The following is a 9,618-nucleotide window of genomic DNA, read 5'->3' as shown; positions in this document are numbered from 1 at the left end:
CCACCGTCCGGTCACCGTTTTCGGCGATCCACATACCGCCGTGATCATCTCCGCCGCACGGTTCCAACGCCACCGGTCTCATCCAGTTTCAAGGCCACACGCGACCTCACGCGCGCGTGGAAGGTCTGCCACTCTCCTCCACTCCGGCGGCGCGTGGCAGCTCCTCTGTGGCCGCGGCTGGTTGCGATCTTCTCATCTCGGTGTGTAGGTTCTAGATCTGGTCTTGTTTTGGTGTTTGGACCTCTTTTTGTGTTGACGCACAGATCCCTCTTCTACCGGTTAGTTTTTGACCTGTGCTTTATGCTTTTTTATTATGGTCACTCCTTTCTCCAATGTTTCTGTTTCTGGGACTCCGGCTGGACAAAAGTCGGAGTCTACTATTTTCTCAAATTATATCCTTGCTCCGTTGAGTGTGGATAAATTGGATGGGTCCAATTATGATACTTGGTCTTCCAATCTGCGACTCTGGTTGGATGGGCAGAATTACACATCCCATCTCACCACTAAGGTTGAATTTGTGGCGGAAAATGAGCGCACACGATGGAAGATGATTGATGCTCAGTTGTGTAGTCTCATTAAAGCTACTCTTCATCCGTCTATCAAATAGATTTTTCGACCTGTTGTTACCTGTGAAGCTATTTGGAGTCAGGCAAAGGCATTATACACCAATGATACCCAGAGACTCTATTGTGTGTGTCAGAAATTGATGACTACCTTTGCTCCTAGGGACTTTAACTGTCCTATGACTGAATATTTGGGGAAATCTCAGAGTCTACTCCGTGATCTTAATGAACTTTTGCCTCTCACTGGTGATGTTGCTAAGGAACAGGAACAACGTAATACACTGTTTATGTTGTTCATTTTATATGGTTTTCCTGATCATTTGTCTGCCAATCAGGATCAAATTTTGGGATCTGCTATAGTTCCTACACTTGATTCCGTGATGTCTACCTTGCTTAGAATTCCCTCTAAGCCCTCTACGTCATCAGCACCTCCTATGATGCATATACCCCCAGCGAATTCTGTTGACTCTTCCGCTCTTGCTGCTCAAAGGTATGGTCATGGACGTAGAGAAGACTTTGTTGACTCTTCCGCTTTTGCTGGTCAAGGATATGGTCGTGGACGTCGAGATGATTCTGTTGACCCCTATGCTTTTGCTGTTCAAGGATATGGTCGTGGACGTCGATTCTCTAAAGGCAAGCTCTCATGCACTCATTGTCATCAGACCAATCATACTCTTGACCGCTGTTGGGAGCTTCATGGCTGGCCACCTCCACCTTCTCGGAATGCTCATGTTGCTCAGGCTTTCTCTAGTACCTCTGCTCCAGAGTTACCTTCCAGTGCACAACCTCCAGCTGCTCTTTTGAATGAATTTGCGACTTGGTGGTCTGAAAAGCAATCATCAGGTCCTACTGCATCCATTGCTCCCTCTGGTAATTCTTTTGCTGGCATTTCTCAGTTGCACTCTATAGGCCCTTGGACTCTTGATTCTGGGGCTTCTGATCACATTTCTGGTAATAAGTCCTTATTCACTTCTCTTTGTACTACTGGTTCTTTTCCCACAATTACTATGGCCAATGGGTCTCTGGTCCAATCAAAGGGGATTGGCACAGTTCTTCTTTTACCTAATTTATCTCTGGATCATGTTCTATATGTGCCCGATTCTCCTTTTAACTTACTTTTTGTTAGTTGTTTAACAAAATCCATTGACTGTGTTGTTTCTTTTACTAAAACCTCTGTCATCTTTCAGGATCGGAGTTCGGGGAAGGAGATTACCAAAGGATGTGAGTCTCAAGGCCTCTATCAACTAGTTCCCTCTTCTTCAGCCTGCTCCTCTTACTATCCATGCTCGTCTGGGTCATCCGAGTCTTGCAAAGCTTCAGAAGATGGTTCCCCATTTATCGTCTCTTTCTACTTTAAATTGTGAGTCTTGTTAGTTTGGGAAACATACTCGTAGTGCGTTTCCAAGTCGTCTTAGTCGTCAAGCTGTTTCTCCTTTTTTGTGGTCCACTCTGATGTTTCGGGACCAAGTCGTCATTCTTCTACTTTGGGTTTTAAGTACTTTGTTACTTTTATTGATGATTATTCCTGATGTACTTGGTTATTTGTAATGAAAAAGAGATCTTATTTGTTTTCTATTTTTCAGTTATTTTATAATGAAATAAAAACTCAGTTTGGTATTCCTATTCGTACTTTTCAACAATTCTTTTCATCTCATGGAATTTTTCATCAAACATATTGCCCTCATACACCTCAACAAAATGGTGTAGCTGAGCGCAAGAATCGCCATCTGGTTGAAACCACTCGTGCCTTGTTAATTGATGGTAATGTTCCATACACATTCTGGGGTGATGCTATACTTACTGCATGCTATCTCATTAATCGCATGCCATCATATGTTCTCAATCATAAGGTACCTCACTTTATTTTATTCCCCCATCAGACTTTATATCTTTTAACTCCATATGTGTTTGGTTCTACGTGTTTTGTTCATCATCTTGGTCCAGGTTTGGATAAATTGGCTCCCAAGTCTCATAAATGTGTTTTTCTGGGTTATCCTCGGTCTCAGAAGGGTTACCGTTGCTACTCTCCCACTTTACGTCGGTACTTTATCTCGGCGGATGTCTCCTTCTTTGAATCGGTTCCCTTTTTTGGACCATCTACTACTCCTGTGGATACTGATTATGTGCAGTCGTCCTTCCCGGGTGATCTTCTTTACCTTCCGCCTTTACCCGTCTATGTTCCTGACTCTCCTTCTATCACCTCTTCTGCTGATGAGATCGAGCATAGTTCGTCAGATGTCTCTGTGGACTCACATTCACCTGCATCTCCTCCCACGACTTCGGTCCCACCTTCGGATAGTGACCTTCTCATTGCTCTTCGGAAGGGTACTCATGATACTCGCCCTCCGGCCAGGTATACAGTCAATATTAGTTATCATCGTCTTTCTCCATCATATTTTTCTTGTCTTTCCTCTTTGTCCTCTGTCTCTGTTCCTAAGACTACAGGTGATGCACTTTCACATTCGGGATGGAGACAAGCTATGATTGATGAGATGAGTGCTCTTCATCATAATGGCACATGGGATCTGGTGCCTCTTCCTTCTGGCAAATCTGTTGTTGGTTGCAGATGGATTTATGCTGTTAAGATTGGACCTGATGGTCAAGTGGATCGTCTTAAAGCTCGCTTGGTAGCGAAGGGTTTTACTCAGGTCTTTGGCTTGGATTTCATTGATACTTTTTCTCCTGTGGCGAAAATGTCTATTGTCCGCCTTTTATTGCTATGACTGCTATTCGCCATTGGCCTCTCTACCAACTGGATATCAAGAATGCTTTTCTTCATGGTGATCTTGAGGAAGAAATTTATATGGAGCAACCTCCTGGATTTGTTGCTCAGGGGGAGTCAGGTCTTGTTTGTCGTCTTCAGAAGTCTCTCTATGGCCTTAAACAATCTCCAAGAGCATGGTTTGGAAAATTTAGTAGTGTTGTTCAACAATTTGGCATGTCTCGGAGTGCAGGTGATCATTCTCTCTTTTATCGGCATTCTGCTTCTGGATCTATTTATCTGGTGGTATATGTGGATGATATTGTCATCACGGGCAGTGATCGGCATGGGATCACTCGATTGAAACAACACTTATGTCATCACTTTCAGACTAAGGATCTTGGAAAACTTCGATACTTCTTAGGAATCGAGGTGGCCCAATCTAAAACTGATGTTGTAATATCTCAGAGGAAATATGCTCTGGATATTATTGAAGAAACTGCTCTGTTAAATTCAAAATCTGTTGATACTCCTATGGATCCAAGTATCAAGCTTCTACCAAATTAGGGGGAGCCATTTTCAGATCCTGAGCAGTATAGAAGATTGGTTGGAAAATTGAACTACCTCACAGTCACTCGGCCTGATATTTCCTTTGCAGTTAGTGTTGTCAGTCAATTTCTCAATTCTCTATGTCAAGAAAATTCGAATGCAGTCATTCGTATTCTTAGGTATATTAAGGCATCTCCAGGAAAAGGCCTTGAATATGAAGTTAAAAGTCATGATAAAGTGGTTGGGTACTGTGATGCTGATTGGGCTGGTTGTCCAGCTGATAGGAGATCTACTGCCGGGTACTGTGTCTTTGTTGGAGGCAACTTGATTTCCTGGAAGAGTAAGAAACAAAGCGTAGTTGTCAGGTCAAGTGCTGAAGCAGAATACCGCTCCATGGAGACTACTACTTGTGAGCTCATATGGCTTAAACAGCTTCTCAAAGAGCTTAAGTTTGGAGACACTGGATAGGCAACTCTCATTTGTGATAATCAAGCAGCTCTTCACATTTCATCAAATCCAGTGTTTCATGAAAGAACCAAGCATATATAAATAGATTGTCATTTTATTCGAGAAAAGGTTCTTGCTGGTGAACTTAAAACTAGCTTTGTACCCTCTAATGAGCAATTAGCAGATGTGTTTACAAAATCTTTGAGGGGCCCTCGAATAGAGTTTATATGTAACAAGCTTGGTGCATATGACTTATACGCTCCAGCTTGAGGGGGAGTGTTAGAAATATTGTAATTAGGTTTTCCTTATTTTGTAATTAGGGTTTCCTTATTTTGTATTAGGTCAGATTACATTAGGTTTGGGCTTAGCCCATTAGTTTGCTTATATATTGTACATCCCTCATTCGTTAAATACACACAGAAATATTTCAAATGTTCCTCTCTTTTCTCTTGTTATTTAACACATATCATTGATTGGCAACATTGATAAATACACGCCATGGATACGAAGTTGTATTTGATGACATTTTGCTACAACTAGGAATAATTTCAGGGGTCACCATGCCACAGTTCTTCCAAGGACTTGAAAGGCCCATTTTCTGATACAAATTGTTCTCCTCGAAACATCCTACGCTGTGGAATCTGGCTGATTTTCTGTGATTCTTCCTGGCCCAGTTCCCAATCAAATAATTCAAGGTTTTGTTTCATCCTCTCCGTTGAAATGAGATAATATTTGCTGAGTTGTACAATTGATGGAATTTTAATCATTGATTACACAATTACATAATCATAGGAGATTTGTATTAAATAGATTAATTTTCACAATGGCACTTGCCCCTTGCTCGTATATCCATCTTAGTGCCAGCTGCATGACAACGATATTGCCCTTGATGAACATAATTGTGTAATTTGTTTATGAACCACCTGGTTATCAAAATGAGAAATTATGTCCACATAAAAAATGTTAGACTTCACACTATTTTATTTTTATTAAATCACAATGTTTTATTATTATTAAATGGTTGAAAATATTTGAAATTAAGAAATGTTACACTTCACATATGTACTTGGCAACTTGTTTCTCCCTGTTCCTACGTATACTTCATAGAGGCTAAGCCCAAGTGTGCAACAAATGATGAGGTTGCCAGTTGCTTTACTTAACAACTTAATGATTCTGATATGAAATATTAGTGCCTTTGTAGAGGATAAGTATTAGTGTTTTTGACGATGAGCTGCATGAGGAGAAAGAAGGGAAGACTACTAAAGTGAGTGTTTGATGTTATCAGTAATTTGATATTGAATTAAACTGAAAATGGAGACTGAACTGTTGGTGTTTGTAGAGCCAAAGATGTATCCCTCAAAGGGTATAGTATATCAATCTAGGGGTATTCTTAGTGAACCAAGGCTATGTTGGAGCTTCCCATCTGTTGTATGCGAAAAAAGGGGGTATGTGTAAATGCCTAAATGGCTATGGTGGCTCTACTATTTTGCAGAATAATAGCTCATAAGAAGAAGAATAGATTAGAAGATTCCCCTTCAATGGGAGAAGGGAGATACAAAGAGGAGAGGCCACTCTCAAGCATGGGAGAAAGGATGAGGAAAGTTGTACCACCTAGCCAAGCCTTATCTTTGAGACCAGGCATGCTGCACCCATTGCCAGTGTACAATGGGCAGCAATGTAGCGAAAGGGGAATCCCCAACGATGAGTCTCTGTGGCTTTTGATAAGGTGCCCTTTAGAAGGTTCTAGAAGTGAGCTCTTAATATTGGGCCTAACTTATTGGGCCTAAAAGGATCGGACAGAACAAAAACTATTTCCTTCAATTACAGACACAACTAAGAAAAAAACTTGTGATAGTAAAAATCACAAGACACTAACAATGAAATATGCAGAAAATAACAAGCTAAACACTAAGGAAAATGACCAAGACTCACTCTCCAAGACCAACAAACGTAGGTCCTAAAGAGTTCTCAATTCTTCACTCCAAATTGTTCAATTCATGCGTCGCCCCCCACCTTATGGTCCACCTCTATATAAGAGAGTCTTCAACCCTTTGCATGTGTATGTGAGGTGTCTTATACACCGGAATAGAGTGTGTGATGAATCCTCGTAATGGGGGCCATTCCGAGACTGGGGTTGCCGTGTTTGGTACTAGGATAATCATTTTTGGTCATATGATACATTTAACGCGTAAATATGATTGGGATTACTGTTTTGTCTTATGTTAATAAGTGAAGCATTGGACAACATGACCAGGAGGGGTCCATAACACTCTCAATTTGAACTGTTGCTTTGTGGAATGACAATGAGAAAATATGCAAAGAAATCTATTTACTAAAAAGAAATGGACCTATTGGTTTACTCCTTTACTTAAAAGTTTAAAACTTCATGGTTACTAAAGTTATATAATGCAGGGTAGTTTAAGACTGAGATGGTAAGAGCACCTGAGCCACGCTCTTCTGTCTTGTTCGAGCGATTTCCGTAAGGATTGGGTTCTCCATCACTGCATTTGTACCCCCACAAAGTTTTGTAAGCTCCTAGTGGTGACCATGCACTCACATGCATTCCTTCCTGCTTGCAGAATTCTCTAAGGTTCCCCTACTGCCATGATGGGCTCATTTCCACCTAAAACCAATTGAATGGGATCACCAACAAGAGTTCATCACTATGTCAAAATCAAGCTTCCTTTGCTAAATTTTCATACCTGATTGACAGCAGGAAGGATAGTAGCATTTTCTAAGAGCTGGTTGAGCTTTTTGATGCCAAAGTTGCTGACACCAATAGACTTGGCTAAACCGAATCTGTGGCACTCTTCCATAGCTTCCCATGTTCCTTTTATGTCAAAGGGCAACACATCCTCCTTTGACATATGAAAAAATTCAACTCCAGGTTTCAGCCTCACTGGCCAATGAATCAAATAGAAATCCACATACTCCAGTACCAGCTTCTTAAACAGTTTCAAGGAAACTTAGAAAACAAGCATCATCCAGAGGGAGATTCCAAATAGAGAAATTAACAAACTTGGGAAGAGGGTTATACTCAACTGCAGTGTGGTTTTTAGTGCTGGAAGAACAAGGTCATGTTGTGTATCAGTGCACCAAAGTTTTGAAGTGATGAAGACTTCATCACGGCCTTTTATAAGGCCCAGCTCTAAAGCCTTTGCCACAGCTTTTCCTAGAGGCTCCTCGCTTCCATACAAAGAAGCAATGTCAAAGTGTCTGTATCCAACTTCAAAGCCATCAATGAAGATTGAGGTGAGAGCTTCATATGGTGGAAGAGTATGTGCTGCAGTTCCTAGGCCTATTAGTGGCATCTTTTTCCCTGAGTTTAGTGTTACCTCTGGGATTTTCTTTGCTTCCATATTCTCTCAGTGTGTTTGGTTTGTGTAAAATGTGACTACAATATGTATAGGTGTTTCTGATAAGTACTTAGCGAGTTGAGAGATGTTTGGTCTGAATTGTTAGAAATTTTATAGAATTCAAATGTTATGATTAAGAAGTTGGGTGCGAAGAAATGTGTCTTTATATTGTTGGACAAACATAACTATTACTAGTGAACATGTATGACTTTTCACCGTCGAACAGTCACTACTCTCAACTGCCAACAGGCACCATTCATCATGACCGGTGAAGATTTATAAATAAGGAAAAAAATCAAAATAAACTAGTTGCTTTTTTGAAGTTTAATATTTTTTGTATTATTAATTTCTGTTATTCTATTTAAAGTTTAACTATTACTAGTGAACAAGTATGACTTTTTATCGTCGAACAGTCACGACTCTTCACTGCCAACATACACCATTCATCATGACTGATCAAGATTTATAATAAGGAAAAAAATTAAAATAAACTGGTTACTTTTTTGAAGTTTAATATTTTTTTGTATTATTAATTTCTGTTATTCTATTTAAATTTTAATAACAAGAATATGATATAATATAATTGTGGTACTCTGACAACTTGATTTGCTTAAAGTCAATAGATAGACTGAAAGAGAAAAAAAGAATAAAAAGGAATGATTTTTTTTAAGGCTTAAAGCATATCCCGTCGTTGACATTCCACAAATTAATAACACTTTGTTGGGGAAGGTTATATTTATAAATTTTTGTTTACAAACTACACTAAGAATGACCGGTTATACTTTAATCAAGAGTGTATGACCGGTCATACTTAGTGTAATTTGTAAAAAAAATTGTAAACGGATCCTTCCCCTACTTTGTTTCTTCCTTCTTAAGATATGAAAAATGAGTGAAGAAGTATTTAATTCATTAATTAAGCACCCTTTGTTTCTTTAGATAAAAAGTTTAGATGAGAAAGCACATCGCTTGCAAGACCAGAGACAGAGAAAAATCTTAGAATCGAATATAAACCACCTCGAACGTGTGCAAAATGTTGGATTAGATATGCCAATCCTCATTGTCAATTGGGGAGTAAATCATGTCATGTATTTATTAACATGACCATATTATGTGAGAGAATCATAATCATACAAAGATGAATCAATAATAATAAGATAAGAGAGAGAAAAAATATTGAAATAAGTAGTTACAAAATCATTGGTGTTGATTCACCTTTATATGGTTAAGATTCTTCCATGTAATATGATCATGTTAAATAAAATATGAGAGGATTTGTTTTCTTGTCAAGCACCCTCCTTCACAAAAAATATAAAATAAAAATTGGAAGTGTTTTAAACCTGAAATCTGAAAGAAAAAGAAACGGTTTAAGCAAGTATTTCAACGACAAACATATTTTCTTTCATGATAAATTACTTATATTTTCTTTTCTTGCCATGAAATCAAATCATCAGAAGAAATGTTCGATAGAGAAATTATTTTTATCAGGGTATAACGTTCTCACATATTGAGTTTTACTTCCAACATTTTTTCTTGCACAACTTGATTGATTAAATATTGCTCATCACTTTGTTCGCATAATATCACTCATATTCCTTTTTTATTTTAAAGTTGTTGATAGTTTATAACACTTTGAAGTTGTTCACTGCTAAATGCCAACATATAATATCTAGGAGGGGTGATATTTTTACTATCCCATTTTTCTATTATCACTCTAATTATCGTTGGATCCCACTTTTCAACAGACAATATCTAAAAAGTTTTTGAAAAGAAAGAAAAGAAAAACAATTTTTGATGTACTCCCCAAAGTACATAGTTATATTAGAGTGATAATAGAAATAATTGATAGTATAAATATCCTACCTCAATATCTAAATCTCAAAGTCAAATACGTAGACATAGCATAAACCTAAAACTATACATAAGTGCAAACCCAATCAACATATTTATAAATCCACGACATTGGTATGAAGTGTTGAGGAATCCAAGTGTGAATGATTGAGTG

General features: G+C 38.6%; 1 pseudogene; it reads right to left on the bottom strand.

The window, feature by feature from the left end:
• Positions 1–4,808: 4,808 nt before the first annotated feature.
• On the bottom strand, positions 4,809–7,619 carry LOC133308053 (protein REDOX 2-like; annotated as a pseudogene).
• Between the last annotated feature and the right edge of the window lie 1,999 nt (positions 7,620–9,618).

This window comes from Gastrolobium bilobum, unplaced genomic scaffold (assembly GCF_033153095.1).
Source record: "Gastrolobium bilobum isolate Gb01-03AN ecotype WA unplaced genomic scaffold, APGP_CSIRO_Gbil_v1 utg4103, whole genome shotgun sequence".
NCBI classification, from domain to species: Eukaryota; Viridiplantae; Streptophyta; class Magnoliopsida; order Fabales; family Fabaceae; genus Gastrolobium; species Gastrolobium bilobum.
This window is presented reverse-complemented; position numbering and strand designations above follow the sequence as displayed.